Genomic DNA, 16,869 nt, shown 5'->3' with positions numbered 1-16,869 from the left:
GCTTGACTATAGATTGAAGGGCTTTCACAATAGCCTTTTGGAGCTCTCTTAAACCGGAAGCTTCGGCCTCCTAATGAGAAGCCAAAAATATCCCTACTTTCCTCTGCAATAGGAATACTGAAGAAAGCATTCTTCAAATCGATGACAGAAAACCAGGCTGCCGAAGCAGGAATCAGAGTTAACAATGCAGTGATATCAGGTACCACAGGAAACTGTGGCACGACAATCTTGTTGACCTCTTGAAGGTCGATCACAAACCGGTACACAGGTGGTTGAGAAGCATCTGTACGCTTAAGAACAGGTAAAACCGGACTATTGCACACGTTACCTCTCGTTCCCTCAACCACACCCTACTCAACCAGATCATAGACAATCGCTAAAAGAGCTCTCTCACCATCGCTCGATATTTTGGATTGTGGGATACGAGGCAACTTAACATTCGATTTTAGCGTAACAACATATGGTGGAATCTGCAAAAGACCAACATCATTTGGACCCGTAGCCCAAAGCGTTTTAGGAAGCTAACTCAATTCCAGTGGCAAACAATCTTTAGACAAATACATTGGAGAGATCACTTTCTTACCAAGAGTAATTTGTACTCCCGAAGGAGAACAATGCAATGTCGCATACAATCTTTTCAGCAAATCCAAACCCAACAGATTCTCACCACAACCAGTCGTTAGAATAAGTGGAGCTTCCAATTCACAAGGGCCAATGGTAAAGGACAAAGGACTAGAAACCGGAATACCAACTGGGGCGCCTGAAAATCCTAGGGAAACATTGGTCAAGCCAGACAAAGGTGCGCCAGGGAGTTTAGAATGCATAATAGAACTCTTTGTCGCACCAGTATCCAAAAGAAAAGGTTCTACTACACCCGATGTAATCACTTCAACATACGGTCCACTCTGATCTACTGGAACTGACACTACTCCCTTACTTTGTCCATGGCTGTCCTAGCTATCATTATAACCAGCACTCTCACCTTCAACATAGTAGTCCTCAACATAGTACTGAGGAGACTGACCACTCGGAACACTCTGTCCATCAAAATAAATCGCAGAATTCTGTAGGGAAGAGGAACGCTCATTCTGAGGGATCACACCACGACCTCTTCCTCTAGGCGCTTGCTGAAAACCACCACGACCTCTCTGACCAGGTGCACCATTCGCACGCTGTAACAAAGTCGGACAATTATTCTTAAAATGACCTTCCTCTCTACAGTAAACACACTGATTAGGGCCTGGAAAGAATCGCTGAACATAAGGCTCAGCCTTCTGTAACAATCTCTGAAATGGCGGAGGTTGCGTGCTGAAACTGAGGTTGATTCTGACGAGGCGGATAAGCTTGCTGCAAAAGAACTTTCGTCTTTAAATCTTTCGTTTTCTTCTCTACCTTATCCTTCTCATGTTTATCCCTGTTCTCGTAATATTGGGCAGTAGCCAATATCTGGGCCGACGAAGAAACAGCCCATGAACTCTCAGAGTCCTTTAATTTATTAGAAAGTTCGGGAAGCAAATTAAAGACAAATTTATCCACAAACAACCTTTGACCACCTTCCGTACTCATATCCTGACCACTGCGATCGATAAACGTCTCTTCAAACCTAGTGAAGAAGTCAGACACACTCTCGTCTTTCTTCTGCTTGCATGCTGCTAACTTATCCCAATTCACTCGTAAAGCAGGCATCATCGTCTTCATCAAAGTAATAATTCTACCAGGTAATTCTGCAACTAAAGGTTCAGGTTTAGCACCTCCTACTTGTCGACCATCTGCAGCAACAATATTCGCCCAAGTATCTCCTAACTCAGCTGCATGATTCTCATGACGAATCTTCGCCCACAAAGGTTGCGGAACTACATTATCCATCAACATGTCAACGTCAGCTAAATTCATTATACACGCATCTACTGTCTGAGACAACTCTTTGTAGTAACCAGCAGGATTTTTATGAGGATCAGGTAAGGTCTGCTTAAGAGCCAAGACCTCTGCTCTCTTCCAAGGGATATGGACCCACACTCGCTGAAAATGTGGCAAAACAGGCGGATTAGCAGCTGCATTTCTTTCTCTCCAAAGTGGAGGAACCTCTCTCATTGGATACTGTCCTAACAGAGGAATCAGGTTTGTACAACATCTGAGACGGAAGCCTAGATCTAAAAGCCAGTATCGTCTCTACGGCATCTGTAACATCAGTGTCCACTATCATCCCTTTAGCAAAATCTGACTGAACTTCAAGCACATCCTGCGGAATCGGACCCAACTCATTATCTTCCCATTCCTGAATCAGGAAAGTACACATCATATCGAAAACATACCTTTGCTTAGGCGGTTCCCACTGAAAGAAAACATCCATAACTGCTGACAAATTATACCTTGAAGCATTCGAAATCCACCTACGAGCCAACAAATCCAACACGGCCCATTCCTCGGAACTAGGAAGCTGACTATGGCTCTGCCTACGTTCCGAAACAGGGGTCATATTCAATGACCCAAACAATGGAGACAATAAATTCGCAACAGTCTCAGTCATTCGTTTTCGAACAGAAGGAGAAGAAGTAGACATAAGGACAGAAGAACAAGTATTCTGAGGCAAAGAAGATGTAGGCAAGAAAACAGCCGGAGTTGGAGAAGCAGATGCAGAAGTAGAAGGCAAAGGAGTTTGAGGCAAAGCTGGTAGCAAAGATGGCGACCTAGAGCGGGTTGCGCAGGAGGAGGCAAAACCACCTGTGAAGCACCGGGTGGCTGAACAACAACAGGAGGTTGAACAACAAAGGGTGGAACAACCGGTGGTAATGGAGGCGCAGTAGCACCCTGTACATAAGGAGGTGGCAATCTCAGTAAATGAGAGATCAAAGAATCTTTTTTAAGATCTTCAATCGCTTTCGGAGGAGAAGACGGCAAGGCCGGATAACATTTATCTATGGCCATGCAACGTTGCCTATCTGACACCTCAATTGCTTTATCTTCTTTGTTTTCTTTAAACTGCCTAGCAGCTTGCATTATTGATACATCCTTTTCTCTTTTATCTCTTTTAGCTTGTTTAATTTCTCGTTGTCTGGCTTCTTTACGCCAAAGGCGAAAGGAGTCAAACATTGCCGGCCGGGCTTTCTTCCTAAATAATTTCGTTTCTAAATTATCTAAAATCTCTGTATTAAAGCTACCATGTTGGGGCCATTGTAAGACAGTGTAGTGGACCCATACTTCATTGAACGTAATGGGGCCCACGCCGTGTTTAGAATACAGCTCATAAGTCGGAGTTCCAACCGGAGGTATCGGGCACGAATCCTCCAATCGGGAATCCCTGTTGCAACCACAACCAAACCAAGTACCAAATTTGCTACGATTAGGCATCTTCGCTCACTAATCGAGCTTCAAACTTCAAGGGATTATCTCTACCGATACACTCGTAAATATACAAGACCCTCGGCTTTGGAAATTGCAATTTTCAAATCAAAACTAAGGACCAAACAAACTAAGAACCAAAGGACCAAAAACTAAGGACTGGGAGCGACCCACTTATACTTAACTGAGGTATCAGTCACGCCACCAGAAGACCCGTCTATCGTCTCACCGTACAAAGCATCACAAATGGGTCCAAGACAGTGCGACAGTCAGGGCAGCAGTCCTTCGTAGCCGTCAGGAAAGCGGGAAGCCTCGCAGAAAAGACGTTCAGTCCACATTCGACATGCCGGGGTCGATGAAGTGGTGGCTGTCCTCCAGAATTTCCTCACAAAGCTCCTCACGAACCTCAGGCTTGGACCGGTACCGCTGAAGTCGCCACACGTTGGGCGCCAACTGAAGAACCGGGTTATTTAATACCCAGCGGCACCAGGGGCACGCCCAATGTCTTCGGGTTCCACCTGTCTTAGAATACAGAGACACGGAAACTTCTTGGTGGCGTCAAAGATCAAATTTATTGGCTGCAGCCAGTAACAGAAGTCCTAGAAATCATCACGGTATGAGTTCTCAGGAGACTGCTCAATTTTACACAGCAAGTCATCCCTTTTTATGCCAAACATTATGCTTTAGGCAAACATTCCTTGTTTACAGTTTAACCAATCACATGTTTCCACAACAAAAGTATTGCATGACGGTAAAACCCACTTTTCAGTTGCCCAGCCCATGATCAATCATCGGTCAAACCCAACATTCTTCTTTAGACAGGTCGAACGAACCCATAATAAAAAAGGCTACAACCCAATCATAAATAGACCATAAAGAAAGGAGCAGAAACAGGTGAGAGTAGGATAAGGCATATTTGTGTGCAGTGAAATTTTACGATGTCCTGTGCTCTAATCCTTAATCTTGATCAGCTAAAGGGCAGGAACTGGTTTAACAAGGTCAGCTTCAGGCAACAGGGTCAGTTCACTCAGGTCAAACAGAAGTCAGCACGAACTGGAGCTAAGGTGTACATGTCCTTAAAAAGACTAGTTCAGCCACAGTCATCGGCCTATGTGAGGGCAACCACAAAATGGCTGCCATACACAAAATGGAACCCAAGGGTTCAGAACGAAATCCCTGAATACGTAGTGAATCCATCGGTCTAACGTGATGAAAACACTCATACTTGCCGCACTAACTAGTTACGGTTCGCTAATATCAAATTCGTAGCAAAACCATGACCTTTATGAAACGGGTTCAGAATTCACGGAACCACAGCAGACCGTGTCGAAGGCGGCTAACAGGTCCAGGAGGATGAGGGGCGCGATTTCTCTGTTGTATAGCAGGGTCCTGATGTCATCTGTGGCAGCGATGAGGGCAGTTTCGGTGCTGTGGTTGCTGCGAAACCCGGACTGGGACGGGTCTAGGATGCTGTTCTCCTCAAGGAAACTGGTCAGTTGTTTGTTGGCGGTCTTTTCGATTACCTTCGCCGGGAACGGGAGCAAGGAGATGGGTCAGAAGTTCTTGAGGTCCTTGGGGTCCGCCTTGGGTTTCTTGAGTAAGGCACTGATCTCGGCTTTTCCAGCTCTCCGGGAAGGTCGCTGTCTCGAAGGAGATGCTGATGGCTTTCCGGAGATGGGGTGCGATGATGGTGCTGGCTTTGTTAAAGATGTGGTGCGGGCATGGGTCTGATGGGGATCCAGAGTGGATGGTGTTCATGATTTTGATGGTGTCGTCATCGTTGATTTTGGTCCAGGAGAGCAGGCGATTTGTGAGGATGATGGTTGTGGGGGCAGAGGTCTCAGTGGTTGCCGGGCGGTTGCGGTGTTGAGGCTGTCGTGGATGTCTGCAATCTTGCGGTGGAAGAAGGTGGCCAGGTTGTGTGTGTTGTTGTCTAGGCAGTCTTTGAAGGAGGCCCTTTTGGCGGATCTGATGAGGTGGTGGTGTCTGCGGGTGGCGTTCTTGTGGGCTGCGTAGCTTTCCGGTGTTTGTTCATGGCTCCAGTTCTTCTCTAGCTTTCTGTATGTTCGCTTGGAGGCCTGGAGGTCATCAGTGAACCAGCTGGCTTTCTTGCTGTTGTGGCTGTTGGAGGGTTTTTTGAGTGGTGCAAGTGTGTTGGCTCAGTCATTGATCCATTGTCTGAGGTTGCGGGCGGCGATGTCTGGGTCGGCTGGGTCAGAGGGAGGGTAAGGGCGGTGGATAGCTGGTCTTCGGTGATTGTGCTCCAGCAGCGGCAAGGCGTCTGTTAGGTGCGGTGGTGCGCGGTGGATTTCTAGAAGGTGAAGTGGATGCACCGGTGGTCGGTCCAGTGGAGTTCTGTGGTGTGGTTGAAGGAGACATGGGAGCTTGCGGAGAAGATGGGGTCAAGCGTGTGGCTGGCGACATGGGTGGGTGGGTGTTGTGATGAGTTCACGGAGTACGAGGGTGGAAGAGTTGGCGTTGTTGTTGTTCTTGAGGTGGAAGTTCAGGTCCCCGAGGAGCATGTAGTCCGTGGAGGCGAGGGCGTGTGGACTGACGAAGTCGGCGATGGAGTCGCAGAACTGTGGTTAGGGTCCGGGGGGGTCTGTAGACGAGGGTTCCTCTGAGGGTGGTGATGGGGGTCAGTGTGGATCTGGAAGTGCAGGTGTTCGGCTGTGTTGAGGGTGTCGTCTGTGTTTGTCGAGATTTTTAGGGTGTTCTTTTGGACGATGGCGATTCCTCCTCCTACTCCGTTGGTGCAGTCCTTGAGGGTGATCTTATAGCCTTCCGGGATGGCCATGGTGATGTCGGGTGCCGAGGAGGGGTTTAGCCAGGTTTCCTTCAGGAAGGCGATGTCTGGGGTGTTGGAGTAGAGTAGGTCGCAGAGTTCAACGGCATGTTTGCGGGCAGAGCGTGTGTTGAGAAGGATGCATTTGAGGTAGTTGGGTTCTGGGGTTGGAGGTTTGGTGGGCTGGATGCTGGTGAAGTTGCAGTTCCGGCAGGAGAAGGGTCCTTGGGTGCGATTCGAGCGGCCAGGCAGCAGGTGCGTGATCACCCGGCGTTGAGTGCATGGAGGTGTGGCGTATTCCTATAGGTACTGTATCGATCCCCCTATTTCTGACCCTGGTCTGGTTAATAATTAACTAGCAGCCACCCGATGGCGCAAGAACCCGTTATCTGATTATCCACACCACGGCACAGAAGCGCGTTATCTGATTAGGTCATAGCGCACGCCACCTCATTAGGCACGCACTATTCCTCCAGCCCCTAATAGGCATACGGCGTTCTCATAACAAATCAAACCTATGACAACCTGGGAAAATCCCTGCCGCCATTGTTTTGATTCCACCGAGAACTTCAGTAAAGAATGTGCTAACGACCAGTCCGTATGACATCCTTATTGACGTATATATGTCCATCCTTACGTCAATCTCGGCACCTTTCAGGTATAAATATTACCGACATTGCCTTAAGCAAACACACGCGGTGGTGACGAGATCGGAGCAGCGAGACGTGCTGAGGAGCCCAGCTGAGCGCAAAGCCCACAGACGCTGACCCGCCTTCCTGACGCGCTGAGAAGGACGCGCTGCCTTTCTCCTGCCGAGAAATCCAGCTCCGGCGCTTCCAAGCAGCCCTCGCAGGCAGCTGGAATATCAAGACCTGAGATGAGAGATACCAGCCCTCCAGACTTCTAGGTCCCAGGTACAGAACTGAATAACCCCTTGCAGAGAATTCTTGAGTCAGTCCCTTGGCAAAACAAACTTAACTTAAACTGCTACTTAGCTACTCCTGCCCACGTATTAGGCTTAGGTCAGGTACACTGGGGTAGGCGTGGTTAGAAGCACCAGTTGAGTACGTTAGTCAACTGTATATATGTATATATCTATTTTATCCAATTTTAAGTATCATATGGCTCAGAAACCATATCAATGCTTTACCAGTATTATTTTATAATTCTGTTCTTACTGTATGCACTTTACTTAACTACAAGTATTGCAATAATAGCGATTCATTTCTCATGTACGAGAAAAGAGACTGATCAATAAATAACATCTTTTATTGAACACGCCCGTCTCTTCCCTTTCTCTACAATCTGGTGAAACTAAGAATGCATTAAACTGACTGAGTAAAATAATTTGTCTTTTGTTTTCATACGACTCTGGAGATACACTCTTGATTAGGGGAGAGCAAAGTTGTCATGTTCTATGGTTGTCAGAAACTAAATCCCTTCTTGTCTATCCAGAGAGGTTAAACTCCTCCCTGCCTATTCGAGAAAGTTTCTAGTGAACTCTGAGCTAGCTGGCAAACACTAAACTTTAAGTCTAATATCGTCAGTAGAAGACCTAGTTAACCTATGCCCTAGGTCTATACTATTGAAGGTATTATTCCAATGCGCAGACCCTATTGGGATAATAGGAACTACACTACAGAGGGTGTTGGAGTTGTAGTGGAGACGGGCTTTGTGGCGTTTGCGGGGACTAGGAGTTCTGGCGCTGGGCGTGGTCCAGGCGCGGAATGGCGCAGACGGGCTTGCCTTAGGTGCGCCTTGGGCACGGCCGAGTGGCGGCCGCCATATATGGGGATGTGGGGGGGAGGAGCAGCTGGGAGGCGGGAGCGGGGTGGCGAGTAGGCGAGTTGGGGGGCGGGCCGCAGGGAAGCAGCGGCGGGAGATTACGGGGCATAGAAGCAAGAGGTGGGAAAAAAAGGCAGCAGAATGGGGCAGAGATACGAACAGGACAACAGAGGCACAAATTAGGCAGAGGCAGCAAGAGAAATAAAAACGGAGGCAGCAAGTCAATAAAACGGGGGCAGGCAGGCAAAGGCAGTGATAGGGAGCAAACTCACAGAAGCGGCAGCAATGGTCCCAGAGTCACGGGCACACCGCGGTGCTGTGCGGTGTGGGGAGCGGCCTAACCTGCAAGCAGGGTCAAGGGTCGCCTCTTGGAGAGACCCCCAGTTTTTTATCCCACTTAAAGCCCCATGTCACAGTCACCTCATGTCCTGACACTGCGCATCATACACGACTCATGACTTCCAAGTTTTCAGATTACCAATGTGCAGGGGCATAGTGACCCCCCATCCCACCCCTTGCTTTAGGAACTACAGTGGGGTTGAAGTCTTAATGGGCCTTGTCTGTCTGCAACTCAGTAGACAAAGGCTCAGCTCATAATTAATGTGAAAAGGTGGATGAGTGACTAAGTAAAGGAATGGGTAAAAGGATAGATGAGTGAGTGGTAGGATGGTTGAGGGTAAATAGTTGGATGCATGGGTGGAAGGGTAAAAGGGTGGATGGATCTGTGAAAGGATGGATGGATGAGTGAAAGGGTGGATGATGGGTGAGCGAATGGGTTGATGGATGAAAGAAATAATGGATGGATTGATGAATTGATAAGTGAAAGGGTGAAGGATGGATAAGTGAAAGGGTGGATGTAAGGATGAACGAGTGAGTGAAAGGGCGGGTAGATGTACAAAAAGATGAATAGATGAGTGAAAGGGTGATTGGATGAGAGAAAGGATGGTTGGATGAGTGGAAGGACGGATGTGTGATAGGGTCACTGGATGGATTCATGAGTGGATGAGTAAATGGATGGGTGGGTGGGTGGGTGAAGGGTGGATGGAAGGATGGATGGCTAAGTGAAAGGGGAATGTAGAGAGGAAGGATGGATGGATAAGTGAAAGCATGGATGAATGATTCGCAGAATGGATGGGTAAATGGGTGCATGGATAAGTGAAAAGAAGAATGTAAAGATGGATCAGTGAAAGAATGCATACATGAGTGAAAGGGAGGGTAGAGAGCTAGAGGAAAGGATGGATGGATGGATGAGTGAAAGGGTGAATGGGTAGACGGGTGAGTGACTGGGTGGATGGATGAGTAAGTGAAAGGATGGCTAGATGGGTGAAAGGGTAAATGGTTGGATGGGTGAGTGAATGGATGGATGGGTGGGTGGAAGAGTGGATGGGTGAGTAAAAGGATGGATTGGGTGAAAGTGTACATGGTTGGATGGATAAGTGAATGGATGGATGGGTGGATGATGTATGGATGAGTGAAATGATGGATGGAAGGATAGATGATGGATAGGTTTGCAAATGATTGACAAGGTTTGGAAATGGATGGGCACACAGATGGAAGGACAGAAAGAATGGTCAAACACTGTGTTTGCATCGACCGCCAGCCTTTGAATTGCTTGCCAACATACCAACTCCTTCTCTCATGTTTTAAAAAATTTGAAATTGTTGTACAGCACTGTAATTCACTGTTTTTATTTCAACACATTTGTTTGTGTTTTTGTACATATGAATTTTTGTCTTTATAATATAAATACTGCACTATCTTTGTATAATATCAACCATTAAAAATATTAAAAATATATAAAGGTCATAGAATAAAAGAAAAATATAATGGGATAAAAATGAAAAATAAAATTTACATTTTGAAATAAAAATCATTGTTTCTATTCATATGTACATGGCTGTTTTCAAAAGCACTTTTTGAATAGATTTCAGGCATGATGTTTAGTAATAGTTTTTAAATCATATAGATCTTGTGTCTAGCTTTCTTTTTACTCCTTATGGTATTTTTCCCTATAGCTAGCAAGATTAATTGTTTTGAGTAGGGGTCCCTTTCTTACCAAATACCACATGCTGAAATACCCATAATGCATTCCCCATAGAGGGTTCATCACAGCACGCCTCCCTTTAGTTCACCTATGCGTGCCGTGCCGCTTTACATATAACAATGGCACTCAGATATGAGATGCTAGTAACAAAGTCTATCCGAGCAGATCTTCCCTACCACTTCTCTCACCAAAAATGCCAGCTCAGGACCATGAGTTGTAAAACAAATATCATATTCGACAGTCCAGTGCAGTAACCATATAAATAGATTATTATCGTATGAAATACCACAAAAAGACCTGCACAGTTGCTCAAAGCTGCGCACGTACCGAAAAACCGTAAAGTGCACGATTTTCTCAACCTAATATAAACTTATTTTGAATTGTACTTAAGTGGTTGTCTATTTACTTACTTATATACTTTCGCACAACTTCCTCTGATGTATCTGTAAAACATGACTTTTGTCTCAAAGTTTTGTCCTGAATTTTGACCTTCTGTCCTGAATTTTTTCCTGAATTTTGGCCCTTTGTCCTGCATTTTTACACTTACCGTCCTGAATTTGCACCCATGCCAGATGGTCACCCTATCACAAATGGTTGTCGCAAGTCACCCTCTTTATTCTTGCCAATATTTGAGAGCCAGTAAGGAAGAAATTTAGAAATATCGATGGAATTTAATTTCCACTTAACCCCTTTAGAGCTTGTAAACAAACCTCCCCAGTGCTGCGCTGTCCATTATCCAGTGCTGAACTGGACGTCCAACGGTCGTGCGCAGCACTGGGGAGGTAGTGGCCGTGACGACCGTTGGCCGACGGCAGCAATTAAGGGGTTAACGTGCATAGAAGTGGAGAACGTTTTTTGTTTTGTTTTAAAAGATATGCTTCCAAAAGAAGGAGCACTCGAGCCAAGAGAGATTTCTTTGGTGAGAGTGATGGAATCTCGGCAGGAGTGCAGCACGGTTCAGCGCGCGCACTGGTATTTCAGTTGTTCATGCCCACCTCTGCTGAAGATCTGCTGGTCTACTGGGACCTTGGTTAGTGCCGCTTTAATGGGCTTTAAGGGGGCTGGGAGAATGATGGGGTGGTTCACGACCAGGAGTCCTTTTCTGGCCAATCAGCTTCTCATGCTGCGGCAGGCTTCATGGTTCAACTGCCTGCAGGTGAGCAGGGATGTCAAACATAAATTAGATCAGTACAGGTGGAGTGGCTAAGCCTGGAGTGCCCCTTAGGGGCGATTGATCAGCTTTGTGGGGTGGGTAGGGAATGAGGTGGCCTAGGAGGCACTTTGTGTAGCATCCACAGCAGGGGGATCTGGGTAGGCCACATGGTACAGGCTGGGGGATTGGTGCAGCTAAAGCACTAGAGGTAGCCTGGGACAGAGGCTCCTACGCTAGCGAAAGGGGAATACACTTGATGCAATGAAGTCTTACTCGCTCTGGTAAAACAGCGGAGAAGTGTGATGATTCAAACCTGGGGCCGTATTATAAAGAGTGCCCCGTGGGCGCAGCGGGCGTGTGCTCCTGATTTGTGCACCTGTGGTGCCCTATGCTATTACAGAAGCTGCTGCAGACGCTTCTGTGGCCCCTCCTTTGATATTGAGTCCTAGCGCACAAGGAACTCCGGCACTATTCTGAGAGTGTATTCCTTAATTTGTATGGCTCTGTTACCCGCATGCAAATGAGGGAATCACTATGTTTCTGCACCCATGCCATACTATGCCGCCGGCACAGTGGGAAACAAGCCAAAGTCGACGAAGGTCATGTGCTGTGGACGAGTATTGTATCCCAACGAAACTCCAGACAGAGAGGCAAGGTTATGGCCCAGCTTGAAAATTGCTTCTATTCGAATTGATACTTTAAGCAGAATGAAGACAGTGCTCCTACAGAAGCCGACAAGGCTAACGTCATCGAAAGAAACATATGAACTCCAAGTTGCAAGGACAACGGCAGAGATTCATTCACTGTTATCAACTAATTCCCCCATACATTTCGCAGAAATACTGAAGGAAATCCTAAATATTTCTGATACCACTGGTATCTCCAGTGTATTTAAAGCAGTGTTTTCGGGTGCGTTAGTTCCATTCAAAGCCATCCTGGGTATTTTTCCAGACTTTGTACATTCCATTTTTGGCGGACTCCCTCTTCTTTTGGGACTAGTGGCAGGTATCCTATTTTTGATCCTGTTGCTTCGCTATGGCGAACATTGTCACAGACAAAACACCTGCGACAAGGGAAGAAACAATCCGAGCCATTGGGTACCGGGACCGGATAACTAAAGTCCTTGGACTAGCCCGGCTTAGAGACCTGAACATGACTTGGTTTCTTTCATTTAGACCGATGTGGCAACGTTGTGTTTTACCTGTATTAGGTGCTTGCTATGCGGCGAAGAATGCGTGTTGGACACCTGTCTGACACTACAATCGGATGTGCCAATGGACGCAGAGACTTTGTTGGGTCCGGTCACGGCTCATGCATTGTGCTGTCCCCAGCGGCTACCAATCCTGATGACGGCATTCGTGGAGACTTCACCACTACGATTGAGGGGTAGTGAAGTACGAGATGAAAGCAGCATCGATCAGGTACGACCTTCTGTCAGCAATGCTGATCCAAACATCAATGGAGGTAATCATGCTCATGAATGCATGGTAACAACTTTTTCCGAGTTAGTGGAACTTTCACAGGAAGCTGTTGACAGTTTTTTCGACAGTCTAAATGATATGATGTTCTCACCAGAGCAGAAATAATGACTTTGAGCAAACTAGCACACGGCGTTCCCATCTCTCTGAATTTGGCCTTCAACTTTAATAATAAAGTAATATGAACAATTTTTCTCCAGTAATGGACAGCGGAACGTATTTTTCTCTTCCAACATCCCCAAAATATTTTCAATTTTTTCGGGACACTTATCTTCTGCTTAAAGTAGAAACTATTCTTAGAGAACTAACTTTCTATTTTAGGTACTTTAGAGACATTAGCTGCCCTCTGGCATGTTCATAAGTATTTTTTTGTGTGATGAAATGGTCTCGCACTTTTCTTCTGTATTAAGAGCCATTTCATGTGTTATTTTCATAATATTCATGCTGATTACAAATATGCGTAATAGATTTAGCATTATTATACTGCTTAAGTGCATATAGTACATATATTCATCTTTCGTATATTTCATGATTTCAAAATGCATATAATTGTATTTTGGGGTGGTACGGTATACACATACACAGCTTGTTTTGTTTACTATGCCTAGATTTGTAAATATGGACATAGTCTACGTGGAGTGGGTGTGGCGTATTCCTATAGGTACTGTATCGATCCCCCTATTTCTGACCCTGGTCTGGTTAATAATTAACTAGCAACCACCCGACGGTGCAAAAACCCGTTATCTGATTATCCACACCACGGCACAGAAGCGCGTTATCTGATTAGGTCATAGCGCACGCCACCTCATTAGGCACGCACTATTCCTCCAGCCCCTAATAGGCATACGGCGTTCTCATAACAAATCAAACCTATGACAACCTGGGAAAATCCCTGCCGCCATTGTTTTGATTCCACCGAGAACTTCAGTAAAGAATGTGCTAACGACCAGTCCGTATGACATCCTTATTGACGTATATATGTCCATCCTTACGTCAATCTCGGCACCTTTCAGGTATAAATATTACCGACATTGCCTTAAGGAAACACACGCGGTGGTGACGAGATCGGAGCAGCGAGACGTGCTGAGGAGCCCAGCTGAGCGCAAAGCCCACAGACGCTGACCCGCCTTCCTGATGCGCTGAGAAGGACGCGCTGCCTTTCTCCTGCCGAGAAATCCAGCTCCGGCGCTTCCAAGCAGCCCTCGCAGGCAGCTGGAATATCAAGACCTGAGATGAGAGATACCAGCCCTCCAGACTTCTAGGTCCCAGGTACAGAACTGAATAACCCCTTGCAGAGAATTCTTGAGTCAGTCCCTTGGCAAAACAAACTTAACTTAAACTGCTACTTAGCTACTCCCGCCCACGTATTAGGCTTAGGTCAGGTACACTGGGGTAGGCGTGGTTAGAAGCACCAGTTGAGTACGTTAGTCAACTGTATATATGTATATATCTATTTTATCCAATTTTAAGTATCATATGGCTCAGAAACCATATCAATGCTTTACCAGTATTATTTTATAATTCTGTTCTTACTGTATGCACTTTACTTAACTACAAGTATTGCAATAATAGCGATTCATTTCTCATGTACGAGAAAAGAGACTGATCAATAAATAACATCTTTTATTGAACACGCCCGTCTCTTCCCTTTCTCTACAATCTGGTGAAACTAAGAATGCATTAAACTGACTGAGTAAAATAATTTGTCTTTTGTTTTCACACGACTCTGGAGATACACTCTTGATTAGGGGAGAGCAAAGTTGTCATGTTCTATGGTTGTCAGAAACTAAATCCCTTCTTGTCTATCCAGAGAGGTTAAACTCCTCCCTGCCTATTCGAGAAAGTTTCTAGTGAACTCTGAGCTAGCTGGCAAACACTAAACTTTAAGTCTAATATCGTCAGTAGAAGACCTAGTTAACCTATGCCCTAGGTCTATACTATTGAAGGTATTATTCCAATGCGCAGAGCCTATTGGGATAATAGGAACTACACTACAGAGGGTGTTGGAGTTGTAGTGGAGACGGGCTTTGTGGCGTTTGCGGGGGCTAGGAGTTCTGGCGCTGGGCGTGGTCCAGGCGCGGAATGGCGCAGACGGGCTTGCCTTAGGTGCGCCTTGGGCACGGCCGAGTGGCGGCCGCCATATATGGGGATGTGGGGGGGGGGAGCAGCTGGGAGGCGGGAGCGGGGTGGCGAGTAGGCGAGTTGGGGGGCGGGCCGCAGGGAAGCAGCGGCGGGAGATTACGGAGCATAGAAGCAAGAGGTGGGAAAAAAAGGCAGCAGAATGGGGCAGAGATACGAACAGGACAACAGAGGCACAAATTAGGCAGAGGCAGCAAGAGAAATGAAAACGGAGGCAGCAAGTCAATAAAACGGGGGCAGGCAGGCAAAGGCAGTGATGGGGAGCAAACTCACAGAAGCGGCAGCAATGGTCCCAGAGTCACGGGCACACCGCGGTGCTGTGCGGTGTGGGGAGCGGCCTAACCTGCAAGCAGGGTCAAGGGTCGCCTCTTGGAGAGACCCCCAGTTTTTTATCCCACTTAAAGCCCCATGTCACAGTCACCTCATGTCCTGACACTGCGCATCATACATGACTCATGACTTCCAAGTTTTCAGTTTACCAATGTGCAGGGGCATAGTGACCCCCCATCCCACCCCTTGCTTTAGGAACTACAGTGGGGTTGAAGTCTTAATGGGCCTTGTCTGTCTGCAACTCAGTAGACAAAGGCTCAGCTCATAATTAATGTGAAAAGGTGGATGAGTGACTAAGTAAAGGAATGGGTAAAAGGATAGATGAGTGAGTGGTAGGATGGTTGAGGGTAAATAGTTGGATGCATGGGTGGAAGGGTAAAAGGGTGGATGGATCTGTGAAAGGATGGATGGATGAGTGAAAGGGTGGATGATGGGTGAGCGAATGGGTTGATGGATGAAAGAAATAATGGATGGATTGATGAATTGATAAGTGAAAGGGTGAAGGATGGATAAGTGAAAGGGTGGATGTAAGGATGAACGAGTGAGTGAAAGGGCGGGTAGATGTACAAAAAGATGAATAGATGAGTGAAAGGGTGATTGGATGAGAGAAAGGATGGTTGGATGAGTGGAAGGACGGATGTGTGATAGGGTCACTGGATGGATTCATGAGTGGATGAGTAAATGGATGGGTGGGTGGTTGGGTGAAGGGTGGATGGAAGGATGGATGGCTAAGTGAAAGGGGAATGTAGAGAGGAAGGATGGATGGATAAGTGAAAGCATGGATGAATGATTCGCAGAATGGATGGGTAAATGGGTGCATGGATAAGTGAAAAGAAGAATGTAAAGATGGATCAGTGAAAGAATGCATACATGAGTGAAAGGGAGGGTAGAGAGCTAGAGGAAAGGATGGATGAGTGAAAGGGTGAATGGGTAGACGGATGAGTGACTGGGTGGATGGATGAGTAAGTGAAAGGATGGCTAGATGGGTGAAAGGGTAAATGGTTGGATGGGTGAGTGAATGGATGGATGGGTGGGTGGAAGAGTGGATGGGTGAGTAAAAGGATGGATTGGGTGAAAGGGTACATGGTTGGATGGGTAAGTGAATGGATGGATGGGTGGATGATGTATGGATGAGTGAAATGATGGATGGAAGGATAGATGATGGATAGGTTTGCAAATGATTGACAAGGTTTGGAAATGGATGGGCACACAGATGGAAGGACAGAAAGAATGGTCAAACACTGTGTTTGCATCGACCGCCAGCCTTTGAATTGCTTGCCAACATACCAACTCCTTCTCTCATGTTTAGAAAATTTGAAATTGTTGTACAGCACTGTAATTCACTGTTTTTGTTTCAACACATTTGTTTGTGTTTTTGTACATATGAATTTTTGTCTGTATAATATAAATACTGCACTATCTTTGTATATTATCAACCATTAAAAATATATAAAGGTCATAGAATAAAAGAAAAATATAATGGGATAAAAATGAAAAATAAAATTTACATTTTGAAATAAAAATCATTGTTTCTATTCATATGTACATGGCTGTTTTCAAAAGCACTTTTTGAATAGATTTCAGGCATGATGTTTAGTAATAGTTTTTAAATCATATAGATCTTGTGTCTAGCTTTCTTTTTACTCCTTGTGGTATTTTCCCTATAGCTAGCAAGATTAATTGTTTTGAGTAGGGGTCCCTTTCTTACCAAATACCACATGCTGAAATACCCATAATGCATTCCCCATAGAGGGTTCATCACAGCACGCCTCCCTTTAGTTCACCTATGCGTGCCGTGCCGCTTTACATATAACAA

This window comes from Lissotriton helveticus, chromosome 6 (assembly GCF_964261635.1).
Source record: "Lissotriton helveticus chromosome 6, aLisHel1.1, whole genome shotgun sequence".
Taxonomy (NCBI): Eukaryota; Metazoa; Chordata; class Amphibia; order Caudata; family Salamandridae; genus Lissotriton; species Lissotriton helveticus.
This window is presented reverse-complemented; position numbering follows the sequence as displayed.